General features: G+C 43.5%; 1 long non-coding RNA gene across 4 annotated transcripts in view; it reads left to right on the plus strand.

Annotated features, from left to right (window-relative positions):
• Nucleotides 1-10922: 10922 nt before the first annotated feature.
• Nucleotides 10923-19592, plus strand: part of LOC307181142 — a 219064-nt gene continuing 210394 nt past the window's right edge. For all 4 annotated transcript variants that reach the window (XR_013826004.1, XR_013826005.1, XR_013826006.1 and 1 more), the window contains exon 1: nt 10923-10983. This is a non-coding gene — a long non-coding RNA (uncharacterized lncRNA). The remainder of the gene's footprint in view (nt 10984-19592) is intronic.

The following is a 19592-nucleotide window of genomic DNA, read 5'->3' on the forward strand; positions in this document are numbered from 1 at the left end:
CTTGTAAACAGAGGCGTCCCAAACTTTGGGGTGGCTGTGTCTTTTTGATTTTAATTTCCCTAAGCTATAGGACCATAAGTGGCAGTGCCCTAGGCTCTGTTGGTTTGTTTTTTAGATGTTTCAGGAAACACCATACACTTCTCCCGAGTGGTTGTTGGCAATTTACATCCCGCCCATCAGCATAACAAGGCTCCCAGTTCTCCATGGCCTGTCCTGCCTTTCTGGATTTTACACTTTTTTCAGATGGCCCTTTTGACCGGGGGGAAGTGAGACTTCATTGTAGTGCAGATTTCCTTTGCAAGCTTGCTTGGTTGGCCAAAAAGGGCGTATGCGTTTTTTCCTGAATATATTCAGGAAAAAACGCATATGCCCTTTTTGGCCAAGTGCATCATTGTGGACGTTCTGCCTCTTTTCCTATGCTTGCAATGCAATTCCAGTCAACTCCTGAAATCGGTTTCCTGCAATTCTGCCCCGCTTTCAAGTCCTCTTGGCAGCCTTACTTCAGTATATTTTTGGAAGATAGCTGTCATTTATAACTCTGCAGGTTTGTGAATTACAGTGCCCCTGAGCTCCTTTCTTCAACTCACTTTCTTTTGAGCTGGCCGCAACACCGCAGGATGGCTTCAGGCCCTAATCTGGTTCCGGTACGGCACGCCCAGCCTTTGGTTATTTCCTCTTCCTGGTGGGAAATGAGAGTTAAATTTGCCCGTCCAGACACCTCCAGCTAGCCTCTCATTGGTTCTCGCTATTCCTCTTCATCTTCCGCAGAAATTGCAAACTGGGCCAAACAGGAGGTTAAAGGGACTGACTCTCCAAGTGGGGAGAGTGTTAGTAAAGCGTCTGGAATGTTCCACCCGAGTACCAGGGGAGGAAAACTGAGACATATTTGAACACGTCTCCCGATCACATGGTTGATCATACTCTAGGTTCCACATGCATGTTTTAGCTGAAGGAAGAATACCTTAAACCTGGGTAGTTGAAACCCGTGGAATGGGTACCATGCAATATGACTTCAAAGGGTCTTCATTTGCTCACCGAACCTCTCCAATCCTATCACTGCTGCGTTTATGCCCCTGTACACATGCTTGATTCTCTTTTGGAGACATAGCAATCCATAGGTTTTAAGATACTTACTAGTCAGGTACATTCTTAGGCGTTTAATATGCGGTGTTGAGTCCATTTCGTTGAGCAAGGAGTAGCTCTTGTCTATTCCATATTTGACTTAAGGAACTTTATCTGTGCTCATTTCAATCTCTGGTTTTATGCAGCACCCCAACTCACCTTTCCCCTTAAGCAAGCATAAGTTGGTTTTCTGAATTTGAGACCCTGTTCTGTTCTGTAATTCAGTTCATGTGTAGCCAAGTTTACATTCCGTGTATTACTGATATCTTATGATGTTTCTTTTTCTGTGTGACTTATTTCAGTTAGAATCATCATACCTGAATCCACTCATTGTGATGCTAAGGGCCTGATGACATAGATTTCATTGCTGAGTGATATTGCTTTGTAAGTAAATACCACAACTTCTTTATCCATTTTTCACTTTCTGCGATGTTGAACTTGTACTGTAAACGAGGTTCTTGTAAACAGAGGCGTCCCAAACTTTGGGGTGGCTGTGTCTTTTTGATTTTAATTTCCCTAAGCTATAGGACCATAAGTGGCAGTGCCCTAGGCTCTGTTGCTTTGTTTTTTAGATGTTTCAGGAAACACCATACACTTCTCCCGAGTGTCTGTTGGCAATTTACATCCCGCCCATCAGCATAACAAGGCTCCCATTTCTCCATGGCCTGTCCTGGCTTTCTGGATTTTACACTTTTTTCAGATGGCCCTTTTGACCGGGGGGAAGTGAGACTTCATTGTAGTGCAGATTTCCTTTGCAAGCTTGCTTGGTTGGCCAAAAAGTGCGTATGCGTTTTTTCCTGAATATATTCAGGAAAAAACGCATACGCCCTTTTTGGCCAAGTGCATCATTGTGGACGTTCTGCCTCTTTTCCTATGCTTGCAATGCAATTCCAGTCAACTCCTGAAATCGGTTTCCTGCAATTCTGCCCCGCTTTGAAGTCCTCTTGGCAGCCTTACTTCAGTATATTTTTGGAAGATAGCTGTCATTTATAACTCTGCAGGTTTGTGAATTACAGTGCCCCTGAGCTCCTTTCTTCAACTCACTTTCTTTTGAGCTGGCCGCAACACCGCAGGATGGCTTCAGGCCCTAATCTGGTTCCGGTACGGCACGCCCAGCCTTTGGTTATTTCCTCTTCCTGGTGGGAAATGAGAGTTAAATTTGCCCGTCCAGACACCTCCAGCTAGCCTCTCATTGGTTCTCGCTATTCCTGTTCATCTTCCGCAGAAATTGCAAACTGGGCCAAACAGGAGGTTAAAGGCGCTGACTCTCCAAGTGGGGAGAGTGTTAGTAAAGCATCTGGAATGTTGCACCCGAGTACCAGGGGAGGAAAACTGAGACATATTTGAACACGTCTCCCGTTCACATGGTTGATCATACTTGGGTTCCACATGCATGTTTTAGCTGAAGGAAGAATACCTTAAACCTGGAGAGTTGAGACCCGTGTAATGGGTACCATGCAATATGACTTCAAAGGGTCTTCATTTGCTCACCGAACCTCTCCAATCCTATCACTGCTGCGTTTATGCCCCTGTACACATGCTTGATTCTCTTTCGGAGACATAGCAATCCATAGGTTTTAAGATACTTACTAGTCAGGTACATTCTTAGGCGTTTAATATGCGGTGTTGAGTCCATTTCGTTGAGCAAGGAGTAGCTCTTGTCTATTCCATATTTGACTTAAGGAACTTTATCTGTGCTCATTTCAATCTCTGGTTTTATGCAGCACCCCAACTCACCTTTACCCTTGAGCAAGCATAAGTTGGTTTTCTAAATTTGAGACCCTGTTCTGTTCTGTAATTCAGTTCCTGTGTAGCCAAGTTTACATTCCGTGTATTACTGATATCTTATGATGTTTCTTTTTCTGTGTGACTTATTTCAGTTAGAATCATCATACCTGAATCCACTCATTGTGATGCTAAGGGCCTGATGACATAGATTTCATTGCTGAGTGATATTGCTTTGTAAGTAAATACCACAACTTCTTTATCCATTTTTCACTTTGTGCGATGTTGAACTTGTACTGTAAACGAGGTTCCTGTAAACAGAGGCGTCCCAAACTTTGGGGTGGCTGTGTCTTTTTGATTTTAATTTCCCTAAGCTATAGGACCATAAGTGGCAGTGCCCTAGGCTCTGTTGCTTTGTTTTTTAGATGTTTCAGGAAACACCATACACTTCTCCCGAGTGTCTGTTGGCAATTTACATCCCGCCCATCAGCATAACAAGGCTCCCAGTTCTCCATGGCCTGTCCTGCCTTTCTGGATTTTACACTTTTTTCAGATGGCCCTTTTGACCGGGGGGAAGTGAGACTTCATTGTAGTGCAGATTTCCTTTGCAAGCTTGCTTGGTTGGCCAAAAAGGGCGTATGCGTTTTTTCCTGAATATATTCAGGAAAAAACGCATATGCCCTTTTTGGCCAAGTGCATCATTGTGGACGTTCTGCCTCTTTTCCTATGCTTGCAATGCAATTCCAGTCAACTCCTGAAATCGGTTTCCTGCAATTCTGCCCCGCTTTCAAGTCCTCTTGGCAGCCTTACTTCAGTATATTTTTGGAAGACAGCTGTCATTTATAACTCTGCAGGTTTGTGAATTACAGTGCCCCTGAGCTCCTTTCTTCAACTCACTTTCTTTTGAGCTGGCCGCAACACCGCAGGATGGCTTCAGGCCCTAATCTGGTTCCGGTATGGCACGCCCAGCCTTTGGTTATTTCCTCTTCCTGGTGGGAAATGAGAGTTAAATTTGCCCGTCCAGACACCTCCAGCTAACCTCTCATTGGTTCTCGCTATTCCTGTTCATCTTCCATAGAAATTGCAAACTGGGCCAAACAGGAGGTTAAAGGCGCTGACTCTCCAAGTGGGGAGAGTGTTAGTAAAGCATCTGGAATGTTGCATCCGAGTACCAGGGGAGGAAAACTGAGACATATTTGAACACGTCTCCCGTTCACATGGTTGATCATACTTGGGTTCCACATGCATGTTTTAGCTGAAGGAAGAATACCTTAAACCTGGAGAGTTGAGACCCGTGTAATGGGTACCATGCAATATGACTTCAAAGGGTCTTCATTTGCTCACCGAACCTCTCCAATCCTATCACTGCTGCGTTTACGCCCCTGTACACATGCTTGATTCTCTTTCGGAGACATAGCAATCCTTAGGTTTTAAGATACTTACTAGTCAGGTACATTCTTAGGCGTTTAATATGCGGTGTTGATTCCATTTCGTTGAGCAAGGAGTAGCTCTTGTCTATTCCATATTTGACTTAAGGAACTTTATCTGTGCTCATTTCAATCTCTGGTTTTATGCAGCACCCCAACTCACCTTTCCCCTTAAGCAAGCATAAGTTGGTTTTCTAAATTTGAGACCGTGTTCTGTTCTGTAATTCAGTTCCTGTGTAGCCAAGTTTACATTCCGTGTATTACTGATATCTTATGATGTTTCTTTTTCTGTGTGACTTATTTCAGTTAGAATCATCGTACCAGAATCTACTCATTATGCTGCTACGGGCCTGATGACATAGATTTCATTGCTGAGTGATACTGCATTTTACGTAAGTACCACAAGTTCTTTATCCATTTTTCACTTTTTGCGATGTTGAACTTGTACTGTAAACGAGGTTCTTGTAAACAGAGCCGTTCCAAACTTTGGGGTGGCTGTGTGTTTTTGATTTTAATTTCCCTAAGCTATAGGACCATAAGTGGCAGTGCCCTAGCCTCTGTTGCTTTGTTTTTTAGATGTTTCAGGAAACACCATACACTTCTCCGGAGTGTCTGTTGGCAATTTACATCCCGCCCATCAGCATAACAAGGCTCCCAGTTCTCAATGGCCTGTTGCCTTTCTGGATTTACACTTTTTTCAGATGGCCCTTTTGACCGGGGGGAAGTGAGACTTCATTGTAGTGCAGATTTCCTTTGCAAGCTTGCTTGGTTGGCCAAAAAGTGCGTATGCGTTTTTTCCTGAATATATTCAGGAAAAAACGCATACGCCCTTTTTGGCCAAGTGCATCATTGTGGACGTTCTGCCTCTTTTCCTATGCTTTCAATGCAATTCCAGTCTACCTCCTGAAATCGGTTTCCTGCAATTCTGCCCCGATTTCAAGTCCTCTTGGCAGCCTTACTTCAGTCTATTTTTGGACGATAGCTGTCATTTATAACTCTGCAGGTTTGTGAATTACAGTGCCCCTGAGCTCCTTTCTTCAACTCGCTTTCTTGTGACCTGGCCGCAACACCGCAGGATGGCTTCAGGCCCTAATCTGGTTCCGGAACGGCACGCTGATCCTTTGGTTAATTCCTCTTCCTGGTGGGAAATGAGAGTTAAATTTGCCCGTCCAGACACCTCCAGCTAGTCTCTCATTGGTTCTCGCTATTCCTGTTCATCTTCCGCAGAAATTGCAAACTGGGCCAAACAGGAGGTTAAAGGGACTGACTCTCCAAGTGGGGAGAGTGTTAGTAAAGCGTCTGGAATGTTGCACCCGAGTACCAGGGGAGGAAAACTGAGACATATTTGAACACGTCTCCCGATCACATGGTTGATCATACTCTAGGTTCCACATGCATGTTTTAGCTGAAGGAAGAATACCTTAAACCTGGGTAGTTGAAACCCGTGGAATGGGTACCATGCAATATGACTTCAAAGGGTCTTCATTTGCTCACAGAACCTCTCCAATCCTATCACTGCTGCGTTTATGCCCCTGTACACATGCTTGATTCTCTTTTGGAGACATAGCAATCCATAGGTTTTCCGATACTTACTAGTCAGGTACATTCTTAGGCGTTTAATATGCGGTGTTGAGTCCATTTCGTTGAGCAAGGAGTAGCTCTTGTCTATTCCATATTTGACTTAAGGAACTTTATCTGTGCTCATTTCAATCTCTGGTTTTATGCAGCACCCCAACTCCCCTTTACCCTTAAGCAAGCATAAGTTGGTTTTCTAAATTTGAGACACTGTTCTGTTCTGTAATTCAGTTCCTGTGTAGCCAAGTTTACATTCCGTGTATTACTGATATCTTATGATGTTTCTTTTTCTGTGTGACTTATTTCAGTTAGAATCATCATACCTGAATCCACTCATTGTGATGCTAAGGGCCTGATGACATAGATTTCATTGCTGAGTGATATTGCTTTGTAAGTAAATACCACAACTTCTTTATCCATTTTTCACTTTCTGCGATGTTGAACTTGTACTGTAAACGAGGTTCTTGTAAACAGAGGCGTCCCAAACTTTGGGGTGGCTGTGTCTTTTTGATTTTAATTTCCCTAAGCTATAGGACCATAAGTGGCAGTGCCCTAGGCTCTGTTGCTTTGTTTTTTAGATGTTTCAGGAAACACCATACACTTCTCCAGAGTGGCTGTTGGCAATTTACATCCCGCCCATCAGCATAACAAGGCTCCCAGTTCTCCATGGACTGTCCTGCCTTTCTGGATTTTACACTTTTTTCAGATGGCCCTTTTGACCGGGGGGAAGTGAGACTTCATTGTAGTGCAGATTTACTTTGCAAGCTTGCTTGGTTGGCCAAAAAGGGCGTATGCGTTTTTTCCTGAATATATTCAGGAAAAAACGCATACGCCCTTTTTGGCCAAGTGCATCATTGTGGACGTTCTGCCTCTTTTCCTATGCTTTCAATGCAATTCCAGTCTACCTCCTGAAATCGGTTTCCTGCAATTCTGCCCCGCTTTCAAGTCCTATTGGCAGCCTTACTTCAGTCTATTTTTGGACGATAGCTGTCATTTATAACTCTGCAGGTTTGTGAATTACAGTGCCCCTGAGCTCCTTTCTTCAACTCGCTTTCTTGTGACCTGGCCGCAACACCGCAGGATGGCTTCAGGCCCTAATCTGGTTCCGGCCCGGCATGCTGAGGCTTTGGTTAATTCCTCTTCCTGGTGGGAAATGAGAGTTAAATTTGCCCGTCCAGACACCTCCAGCTAGCCTCTCATTGGTTCTCGCTATTCCTGTTCATCTTCCGCAGAAATTGCAAACTGGGCCAAACAGGAGGTTAAAGGGACTGACTCTCCAAGTGGGGAGAGTGTTAGTAAAGCGTCTGGAATGTTGCACCCGAGTACCAGGGGAGGAAAACTGAGACATATTTGAACACGTCTCCCGATCACATGGTTGATCATACTCTAGGTTCCACATGCATGTTTTAGCTGAAGGAAGAATACCTTAAACCTGGGTAGTTGAAACCCGTGGAATGGGTACCATGCAATATGACTTCAAAGGGTCTTCATTTGCTCACTGAACCTCTCCAATCCTATCACTGCTGCGTTTATGCCCCTGTGCACATGCTTGATTCTCTTTCGGAGACATAGCAATCCATAGGTTTTAGGATACTTACTAGTCAGGTACATTCTTAGGCGTTTAATATGCGGTGTTGAGTCCATTTCGTTGAGCAAGGAGTAGCTCTTGTCTATTCCATATTTGACTTAAGGAACTTTATCTATGCTCATTTCAATCTCTGGTTTTATGCAGCACCCCAACTCACCTTTACCCTTAAGCAAGCATAAGTTGGTTTTCTAAATTTGAGACCCTGTTCTGTTCTGTAATTCAGTTCCTGTGTAGCCAAGTTTACATTCCGTGTATTACTGATATCTTATGATGTTTCTTTTTCTGTGTGACTTATTTCAGTTAGAATCATCGTACCAGAATCTACTCATTATGCTGCTACGGGCCTGATGACATAGATTTCATTGCTGAGTGATACTGCATTTTACGTGAGTACCACAAGTTCTTTTTCCATTTTTCACTTTTTGCGATGTTGAACTTGTACTGTAAACGAGGTTCTTGTAAACAGAGCCGTTCCAAACTTTGGGGTGGCTGTGTGTTTTTGATTTTAATTTCCCTAAGCTATAGGACCATAAGTGGCAGTGCCCTAGGCTCTGTTGCTTTGTTTTTTAGATGTTTCAGGAAACACCATACACTTCTCCCGAGTGGTTGTTGGCAATTTACATCCCGCCCATCAGCATAACAAGGCTCCCAGTTCTCCATGGCCTGTCCTGCCTTTTTGGATTGTACACTTTTTTCAGATGGCCCTTTTGACCGGGGGGAAGTGAGACTTCATTGTAGTGCAGATTTCCTTTGCAAGCTTGCTTGGTTGGCCAAAAAGGGCGTATGCGTTTTTTCCTGAATATATTCATGAAAAAACGCATACGCCCTTTTTGGCCAAGTGCATCATTGTGGACGTTCTGCCTCTTTTCCTATGCTTTCAATGCAATTCCAGTCTACCTCCTGAAATCGGTTTCCTGCAATTCTGCCCCGCTTTCAAGTCCTCTTGGCAGCCTTACTTCAGTCTATTTTTGGACGATAGCTGTCATTTATAACTCTGCAGGTTTGTGAATTACAGTGCCCCTGAGCTCCTTTCTTCAACTCGCTTTCTTGTGGCCTGGCCGCAACACCGCAGGATGGCTTCAGGCCCTAATCTGGTTCCGGCCCGGCATGCTGAGCCTTTGGTTAATTCCTCTTCCTGGTGGGAAATGAGAGTTAAATTTGCCCGTCCAGACACCTCCAGCTAGCCTCTCATTGGTTCTCGCTATTCCTGTTCATCTTCCGCAGAAATTGCAAACTGGGCCAAACAGGAGGTTAAAGGGACTGACTCTCCAAATGAGGAGAGTGTTAGTAAAGCGTCTGGAATGTTGCACCCGAGTACCAGGGGAGGAAAACTGAGACATATTTGAACACGTCTCCCGATCACATGGTTGATCATACTCTAGGTTCCACATGCATGTTTTAGCTGAAGGAAGAATACCTTAAACCTGGGTAGTTGAAACCCGTGGAATGGGTACCGTGCAATATGACTTCAAAGGGTCTTCATTTGCTCACCGAACCTCTCCAATCCTATCACTGCTGCGTTTATGCCCCTGTGCACATGCTTGAGTCTCTTTCGGAGACATAGCAATCCATAGGTTTTAAGATACTTACTAGTCAGGTACATTCTTAGGCGTTTAATATGCGGTGTTGAGTCCATTTCGTTGAGCAAGGAGTAGCTCTTGTCTATTCCATATTTGACTTAAGGAACTTTATCTGTGCTCATTTCAATCTCTGGTTTTATGCAGCACCCCAACTCACCTTTACCCTTAAGCAAGCATAAGTTGGTTTTCTAAATTTGAGACCCTGTTCTGTTCTGTAATTCAGTTCCTGTGTAGCCAAGTTTACATTCCGTGTATTACTGATATCTTATGATGTTTCTTTTTCTGTGTGACTTACTTCAGTTAGAATCATCATACCTGAATCCACTCATTGTGCTGCTAAGGGCCTGATGACACAGATTTCATTGCTGAGTGATATTGCTTTGTAAGTAAATACCACAACTTCTTTATCCATTTTTCACTTTCTGCGTTGTTGAACTTGTACTGTAAACGAGGTTCTTGTAAACAGAGGCGTCCCAAACTTTGGGGTGGCTGTGTCTTTTTGATTTTAATTTCCCTAAGCTATAGGACCATAAGTGGCAGTGCCCTAGGCTCTGTTGCTTTGTTTTTTAGATATTTCAGGAATCACCATACACTTCTCCCGAGTGTCTGTTGGCAATTTACATCCCGCCCATCAGCATAACAAGGCTCCCAGTTCTCCATGGCCTGTCCTGCCTTTCTGGATTTTACACTTTTTTCAGATGGCCCTTTTGACCGGGGGGAAGTGAGACTTCATTGTAGTGCACATTTCCTTTGCAAGCTTGCTTGGTTGGCCAAAAAGTGCGTATGCGTTTTTTCCTGAATATATTCAGGAAAAAACGCATACGCCCTTTTCGGCCAAGTGCATCATTGTGGACGTTCTGCCTCTTTTCCTATGCTTTCAATGCAATTCCAGTCTACCTCCTGAAATCGGTTTCCTGCAATTCTGCACCACTTTCAAGTCCTCTTGGCAGCCTTACTTCAGTATATTTTTGGACGATAGCTGTCATTTATTACTCTGTAGGTTTGTGCATTACAGTGCCCCTGAGCTCCTTTCTTCAACTCGCTTTCTTTTGAGCTGGCCGCAACACCGCAGGATGGCTTCAGGCCCTAATCTGGTTCCGGTACGGCACGCTGAGCCTTTGGTTATTTCCTCTTCCTGTTGGGAAATGAGAGTTAAATTTGCCCGTCCAGACACCTCCAGCTAGCCTCTCATTGGTTCTCGCTATTCCTGTTCATCTTCCGCAGAAATTGCAAACTGGGCCAAACAGGAGGTTAAAGGGACTGACTTTCCAACTGGGGAGAGTGTTAGTAAAGCGTCTGGAATGTTGCACCCGAGTACCAGGGGAGGAAAACTGAGACATATTTGAACACGTCTCCCGATCACATGGTTGATCATACTCTGGGTTCCACATGCATGTTTTAGCTGAAGGAAGAATACCTAAAACCTGGGTAGTTGAAACCCGTGAAATGGGTACCATGCAATATGACTTCAAAGGGTCTTCATTTGCTCACCGAACCTCTCCAATCTTATCACTGCTGCGTTTATGCCCCTATACACATGCTTGATTCTCTTTCGGAGACATAGCAATCCATAGGTTTTAAGATACTTACTAGTCAGGTACATTCTTAGGCGTTTAATATGCGGTGTTGAGTCCATTTCGTTGAGCAAGGAGTAGCTCTTGTCTATTCCATATTTGGCTTAAGGAACTTTATCTGTGCTCATTTCAATCTCTGGTTTTATGCAGCACCCCAACTCACCTTTACCCTTAAGCAAGCATAAGTTGGTTTTCTAAATTTGAGAACCTGTTCTGTTTTGGAATTCAGTTCCTGTGTAGCCAAGTTTACATTCCGTGTATTAGTGATATCTTATGATGTTTCTTTTTCTGTGTGACTTATTTCAGTTAGAATCATCGTACCAGAATCTACTCATTATGCTGCTACGGGCCTGATGACATAGATTTCATTGCTGAGTGATACTGCATTTTACGTAAGTACCACAAGTTCTTTATCCATTTTTCACTTTCTGCGATGTTGAACTTGTACTGTAAACGAGGTTCTTGTAAACAGAGCCGTTCCAAACTTTGGGGTGGCTGTGTGTTTTTGATTTTAATTTCCCTAAGCTATAGGACCATAAGTGGCAGTGCCCTAAGCTCTGTTGCTTTGTTTTGTAGATGTTTCAGGAAACACCATACACTTCTCCCAAGTGTCTGTTGGCAATTTACATCCCGCCCATCAGCATAACAAGGCTCCCAGTTCTCAATGGCCTGTTGCCTTTCTGGATTTTACACTTTTTTCAGATGGCCCTTTTGACCGGGGGGAAGTGAGACTTCATTGTAGTGCAGATTTCCTTTGCAAGCTTGCTTGGTTGGCCAAAAAGTGCGTATGCGTTTTTTCCTGAATATATTCAGGAAAAAATGCATACGCCCTTTTTGGCCAAGTGCATCATTGTGGACGTTCTGCCTCTTTTCCTATGCTTTCAATGCAATTCCAGTCTACCTCCTGAAATCGGTTTCCTGCAATTCTGCCCCGCTTTCAAGTCCTCTTGGCAGCCTTACTTCAGTCTATTTTTGGACGATAGCTGTCATTTATAACTCTGCAGGTTTGTGAATTACAGTGACCCTGAGCTCCTTTCTTCAACTCACTGTCTTGTGACCTGGCCGCAACACCGCAGGATGGCTTCAGGCCCTAATCTGGTTCCAGCCCGGCATGCTGAGCCTTTGGTTAATTTCTCTTCCTGGTGGGAAATGAGAGTTAAATTTGCCCGTCCAGACACCTCCAGCTAGCCTCTCATTGGTTCTCGCTATTCCTCTTCATCTTCCGCAGAAATTGCAAACTGGGCCAAACAGGAGGTTAAAGGGACTGACTCTCCAAGAGGGGAGAGTGTTAGTAAAGCGTCTGGATTGTTGCACCCGAGTACCAGGGGAGGAAAACTGAGACATATTTGAACACGTCTCCCGATCACATGGTTGATCATACTCTAGGTTCCACATGCATGTTTTAGCTGAAGGAAGAATACCTTAAACCTGGGTAATTGAAACCCGTGGAATGGGTACCATGCAATATGACTTCAAAGTGTCTTCATTTGCTCACCGAACCTCTCCAATCCTATCACTGCTGCGTTTATGCCCCTGTACACATGCTTGATTCTCTTTCGGAGACATAGCAATCCATAGGTTTTAAGATACTTACTAGTCAGGTACATTCTTAGGCGTTTAATATGCGGTGTTGAGTCCATTTCATTGAGCAAGGAGCAGCTCTTGTCTATTCCATATTTGGCTTAAGGAACTTTATCTGTGCTCATTTCAATCTCTGGTTTTATGCAGCACCCCAACTCACCTTTACCCTTAAGCAAGAATAAGTTGGTTTTCTAAATTTGAGACCCTGTTCTGTTCTGTAATTCAGTTCCTGTGTAGCCAAGTTTACATTCCGTGTATTACTGATATCTTATGATGTTTCTTTTTCTGTGTGACTTATTTCAGTTAGAATCATCATACCTGAATCCACTCATTGTGCTGCTAAGGGCCTGATGACACAGATTTCATTGCTGAGTGATATTGCTTTGTAAGTAAATACCACAACTTCTTTATCCATTTTTCACTTTCTGCGATGTTGAACTTGTACTGTAAACGAGGTTCTTGTAAACAGAGCCGTTCCAAACTTTGGGGTGGCTGTGTCTTTTTGATTTTAATTTCCCTAAGCTATAGGACCATAAGTGGAAGTGCCCTAGGTTCTGTTGCTTTGTTTTTTAGATGTTTCAGGAAACACCATACACTTCTCCCGAGTGGTTGTTGGCAATTTACATCCCGCCCATCAGCATAACAAGGCTCCCAGTTCTCCATGGCCTGTCCTGCCTTTTTGGATTTTACACCTTTTTCAGATGGCCCTTTTGACCGGGGGGAAGTGAGACTTCATTGTAGTGCAGATTTCCTTTGCAAGCTTGCTTGGTTGGCCAAAAAGGGCGTATGCGTTTTTTCCTGAATATATTCAGGAAAAAACGCATACGCCCTTTTTGGCCAAGTGCATCATTGTGGACGTTCTGCCTCTTTTCCTATGCTTTCAATGCAATTCCAGTCTACCTCCTGAAATCGGTTTCCTGCAATTCTGCCCCGCTTTCAAGTCCTCTTGGCAGCCTTACTTCAGTCTATTTTTGGACGATAGCTGTCATTTATAACTCTGCAGGTTTGTGAATTACAGTGCCCCTGAGCTCCTTTCTTCAACTCGCTTTCTTGTGACCTGGCCGCAACACCGCAGGATGGCTTCAGTCCCTAATCTGCTTCCGGCACGGCACGCTGAGCCTTTGGTTATTTCCTCTTCCTGGTGGGAAATGAGAGTTAAATTTGCCCGTCCAGACACCTCCAGCTAGTCTCTCATTGGTTCTCGCTATTCCTGTTCATCTTCCACAGAAATTGCAAACTGGGCCAAACAGGAGGTTAAAGGCGCTGACTCTCCAAGTGGGGAGAGTGTTAGTAAAGCATCTGGAATGTTGCACCCGAGTACCAGGGGAGGAAAACTGAGACATATTTGAACACGTCTCCCGTTCACATGGTTGATCATACTTGGGTTCCACATGCATGTTTTAGCTGAAGGAAGAATACATTAAACCTGGAGAGTTAAGACCCGTGTAATGGGTACCATGCAATATGACTTCAAAGGGTCTTCATTTGCTCACCGAACCTCTCCAATCCTATCACTGCTGCGTTTATGCCCCTGTACACATGCTTGATTCTCTTTCGGAGACATAGCAATCCATAGGTTTTAAGATACTTACTAGTCAGGTACATTCTTAGGCGTTTAATATGCGGTGTTGAGTCCATTTCGTTGAGCAAGGAGTAGCTCTTGTCTATTCCATATTTGTCTTAAGGAACTTTATCTGTGCTCATTTCAATCTCTGGTTTTATGCAGCACCCCAACTCACCTTTCCCCTTAAGCAAGCATAAGTTGGTTTTCTAAATTTGATACCCTGTTCTGTTCTGTAATTCAGTTCCTGTGTAGCCAAGTTTCCATTCCGTGTATTACTGATATCTTATGATGTTTCTTTTTCTGTGTGACTTATTTCAGTTAGAATCATCATACCTGAATCCACTCATTGTGCTGCTAAGGGCCTGATGACACAGATTTCATTGCTGAGTGATATTGCTTTGTAAGTAAATACCACAACTTCTTTCTCCATTTTTCACTTTCTGCGATGTTGAACTTGTACTGTAAACGAGGTTCTTGTAAACAGAGCCATTCCAAACTTTGGGGTGGCTGTGTCTTTTTGATTTTAATTTCCCTAAGCTATAGGACCATAAGTGGAAGTGCCCTAGGTTCTGTTGCTTCGTTTTTTAGATGTTTCAGGAAACACCATACACTTCTCCCGAGTGGTTGTTGGCAATTTACATCCCGCCCATCAGCATAACAAGGCTCCCAGTTCTCCATGGCCTGTCCTGCCTTTCTGGATTTTACACTTTTTTCAGATGGCCCTTTTGACCGGGGGGAAGTGAGACTTCATTGTAGTGCAGATTTCCTTTGCAAGCTTGCTTGGTTGGCCAAAAAGGGCGTATGCGTTTTTTCCTGAATATATTCAGGAAAAAACGCATACGCCCTTTTTGGCCAAGTGCATCATTGTGGACGTTCTGCCTCTTTTCCTATGCTTTCAATGCAATTCCAGTCTACCTCCTGAAATCGGTTTCCTGCAATTCTGCCCCGCTTTCAAGTCCTCTTGGCAGCCTTACTTCAGTCTATTTTTGGACGATAGCTGTCATTTATAACTCTGCAGGTTTGTGAATTACAGTGCCCCTGAGCTCCTTTCTTCAACTCGTTTTCTTGTGAGCTGGCTGCAACACCGCTGGATGGCTTCAGGCCCTAATCTGGTTCCAGCCCGGCATGCTGAGCCTTTGGTTATTTCCTCTTTCTGGTGGGAAATGAGAGTTAAATTTGCCCGTCCAGACACCTCCAGCTAGTCTCTCATTGGTTCTCCCTATTCCTGTTCATCTTCCGCAGAAATTGCAAACGGGGCCAAACAGGAGGTTAAAGGTGCTGACTCTCCAAGTGGGGAGAGTGTTAGTAAAGCGTCTGGAATGTTGCACCCGAGTACCAGGGGAGGAAAACTGAGACATATTTAAACACGTCTCCCGTTCACACGGTTGATCATACTCTGGGTTCCACATGCATGTTTTAGCTGAAGGAAGAATACCTTAAACGTGGAGAGTTGAGACCCGTGTAATGGGTACCATGCAATATGACTTCAAAGGGTCTTCATTTGCTCACCGAACCTCTCCAATCCTATCACTGCTGCGTTTATGCCCCTGTACACACGCTTGATTCTCTTTTGGAGACATAGCAATCCATAGGTTTTAAGATACTTACTAGTCAGGTACATTCTTAGGCGTTTAATATGGGGTGTTGAGTCCATTTCGTTGAGCAAGGAGTAGCTCTTGTCTATTCCATATTTGGCTTAAGGAACTTTATCTGTGCTCATTTCAATCTCTGGTTTTATGCAGCACCCCAACTCACCTTCCCCCTTAAGCAAGCATAAGTTGGTTTTCTAAACTTGAGACACTGTTCTGTTTTGTAATTCAGTTCATGTGTAGCCAAGTTCACATTCTGTGTATTAGTGATACCTTATGATGTTTCTTTTCTGTGTGACTTATTTCAGTTCGAATCATCATACCGGAATCCACTCATTATGCTGCTACGGGCCTGATTACATAGATTTCATTGCTGAGTGATATTGCATTGTACGTAAGTACCACAAGTTCTTTTTCCATTTTTCACTTTCTGCGATATTGAACTTGTACTGTAAACGAGGTTCTTGTAAACAGAGCCGTCCCAAACTTTGGGGTGGCTGTGTCTTTTTGATTTTAATTTCCCTAAGCTATAGGACCATAAGTGGAAGTGCCCTAGGCTCTGTTGCTTTGTTTTTTCGATGTTTCAGGAAACACCATACACTTCTCCCGACTGTCTGTTGGCAATTTACATCCCGCCCATCAGCATAAGAAGGCTCCCAGTTCTCCATGGCCTGTCGTGCCTTTATGGATTTTACACTTTTTTCAGATGGCCCTTTTGACCAGGTGCAAGTGAGACTTCATTGTAGTGCAGATTTCCTTTGCAAGCTTGCTTGGTTGGCCAAAAAGTGCGTATGCGTTTTTTCCTGAATATATTCAGAAAAAAACACATACGCCGTTTTTGGCCAAGTGCATCATTGTCGAGTTTCTGACTCTTTTCCTATGCTTTCAATGCAATTCCAGTCTACCTCCTGAAATCGGTTTCCTGCAATTCTGCCTTGCATTCAATGCCTCTTCATAGCTTTACCTCAATATATTTTTTAAAAATAGTTGGCCTTTATAACTCTGCAGGTTTTTGAATTGCAGTGGCCCTTAGCTCCATTTTTTAGCTCTTATTTTTGTGGTATTGCCCCATAACCACAGGATTCCTTGAAGCCCTATTTTTCTTCTGGGGCACCTGCTGTGCCTTTGGTTAACTCTTCTTACTGATGTGATATTAGAGTGACATATGCCCATTGAAACCGCTACAGCTAGTTTCTCACTGGTTCCCCCTATTCCCATTCATCCTCTGCACTAACTGCAGACTGTGCGATACCAGAACTTAAAGGCATTGACTCCGTGTGGGGATGTTGTTAGTAACGTAGCTGGAATGTCGATCCGGAGCCCCAGGAGAGGAAAAATGAGGTGCGTTTTAGAAACCTTTCCCGATCATATGGTATACCAGTCGCTGGGTTTCCCAAGCGTGGTTTAGCTGTAGGAAGATTCCCTTCAACCTGGAGTGTTGGGACCCTTGGACTGAGTAGCATGAAGTATTGCATTAAACTTTCGGCAGTTGCTCACCAAAGCTCACCAATCCTGTCAGCCCCAAGTGTCCAGCCTTATGTCTTATCCAGCTGTGGGTTTATATGTGGTCAATCCAGGTTGCATCACAGCCCCTGAGCGAATTTTGTAAGAATTTTTCTCTCTTTCATTGTTTCAGCGTTTTGTTTTTAAAATTTATTTCTATAATGGGGTTTAGCTCCTTTTCACTGCTGTGTTTGTGCCGCTCTGCACACACTTGATTCCCTTATGGAGATATATCAATACATGGGTTTTAAGATTCTTATTCCTCAGATATATTTCTCTGCGGTGTATAGGGTGTGTTGAGGCCTGTTCATTGAGCAAGGTGTAGATCTTGTCTAATACCTATTTGGTTTATTGAACGGTATCTGTGCTAATTTCAAACTCTGGTTTTATGCATCACCCCACCTCTCCTTTCCCCTTAAGCTGACATAAGTGTGTTTTCTAAATGTGAGACACTGTTCTGTTCTGTAATTCATTTCTTGTGCAGCCATATTTACCCTCCCTCTATAAGTGATATCTTATGATATGTTTCTTTTTCTGTTTGACTTATTTCAAGTAGTATTATCGGACCTAAATCCACTCTTTATCCTTCTACTAGCCTTATTACATTGATTTCATGGTGAAGAGATATTCCATTGTACATAAGTACCACATCTTCTTTATCCATTGTTCTCTTTCCTGGGATATTTAAGGTGTACTGAAGTTGAGGTTCTTGTAAACAGAGTAGCCCTAAACTGTGGTGTGCTTGTGTCTTGTTGATTTTTAGACTTCCCTAGATATACTCCCATGATTGGAAGTGTCCTATGCTCTGTAGCTCTGTTTTTTAGATGATTTAGGAACCACCATACACTTCTCCAGAGTGGCTCTCGGCAGTTCACACACTGCCCATCAGCGTATAAAGGCTCCCTGTTCTCCATGGCCTGTCCTGCATTTCTGGTTTTTACAATTTTTTAGGATGGCCCTTTTGACCGGTGGGAAGTGAGACTTCTTTGTTGTGCACATTTGCATTGCTTGCTTGCTTCGTTGCCCATAAAGTGCGTATGCGTTTTTTCCTGGATATAATCAGGAAAAAACGCATACGCCCTTTTGGGCCAACTGCATCATTGTCGAAATTCTGCCGCTTTTCATGTGCGTTAAAGACGAGTCCAATCTATCTCTTGAAATCTGTTTCTTGCAATTCTGTCTTGCATTCAGATCCTCTTCTTTGCCTTACCTCAACATATTTTTGGACGTTAGTTTTCATTTATAACTCTGCAGGTTTGTGAATTGCAGTGACCCTGAGCTCCATTTTTTAAGTTGCTCTTTTGTGAGCTGGCCTCAAACCCGCAGGATTGTTTCAGGCCCTATTTTGGCTCCGGTGAGGCAGGCTGAGCCTTTCTTTAATTCTTACTCTTAATGGGAAATTAGAGTGATATGTGCCCGTCCAAACCCCTACAACTCTTCTCTCATTGGTTCCCCCTCTTCCCGTTCATCCTCCTCACAATTTGCAAAATGTGTGAAACAGAAGTTTAAATGTGCTGATTCTCCAAGTGGGGAGATTCTAAGTAGCGTGGCTGGAATGGTGAACAGGAGCACCAGGAGAGGATAAATGAGGTGCATTTTAGACACATCTCCCGATCACATGGTGTACAGTCCTCTGGGTTTTCCATGCATGTTTTAGCTGTAGGAAGATCCCTTGAAGCTGCAGATTTGGGACCCATTGAATGGGTACCAGGTAGTATTACTTTAAAGGGTGTGCATTTCCTCACCCAACCTCACATTTCTCTTAGCGCAAACAGTTTCCAGCCTTATGTCTCATCCTGCTGTGGGTCTAGATGTGTTCAATCCATGTTGCATCACCGTCCCTGAGGAAAAGTTGTAAGAGGTTTTCTCTGTCTCTCTGTCGTTTATTTTTTTCAATTTATTACTATATTGGTTACAGCTGATTTTCAAAGCTCTGTTTCTTGCTGCTGTACATCCACTTGATTCGCGTACAGAGAGACATCAATAAATTCTTTTTCAGATTCTTACCAGTCGTATATATTCTTTTCCGGTGACTTGAGTGTGCTGAGTGCAGTTCTTTTAGCTACCGTGTAGGCCTTGTTGATTATCAGTTTGGTATTTGGAATGGTATCTTTGCTAATTTCAACCTCCTGGATGATGCCTCACCCCTCCCCACCTTTCCCGTTTAGCAGCCTTATGCGTGTTTTCTACATATTTGACTATGTTTTTGTTTTGTAATTTATTTCATGTGTAGCCATTTTGGATTCCACCTTTAAGTGATATCTTATGATATGTGTCTTTTTCTTTTTGAATTCTGCCACTTAGAATGATCATACGTAACTCCTCCGGAGTTGTTACAACTGGCCATATTTCATTGATTTCCAGGCTGAATAATATTCCACTCTACCTAAGTACCACATCTCTATCCATTTTTTCCCTCCAGAGACATTTAAGTTATATCCTAGTCGAGGATCTTTTAAACAGAGAGGGGGTAAACATTGGGGTGCCTGTGTCCTCTCGATTTTTGTTTTTCCCAAGATATACGCCCATGAGTGCAAGTGCCCTATGCTCTGTAGCTCATTTTTTAGATGCTTTAGTAAACACAATACACTTCTCCAGAATGGCCGTTGGCAATATACATTTCCACTATAAGTCTCACAGGGCTCCCTCTTCTCGTTGCCCTGTCCTGCATTTCTGTTGTTTACGCTTTATGAGGATGGCTCTTCTGACTGATGCGAAGTGATATCTTTTGTAGTATTGACTTCCAGTGCCCACCTGTTTGGTT

The sequence above is a fragment of the Stenella coeruleoalba genome (assembly GCF_951394435.1).
Source record: "Stenella coeruleoalba genome assembly, contig: scaffold_168, whole genome shotgun sequence".
NCBI classification, from domain to species: Eukaryota; Metazoa; Chordata; class Mammalia; order Artiodactyla; family Delphinidae; genus Stenella; species Stenella coeruleoalba.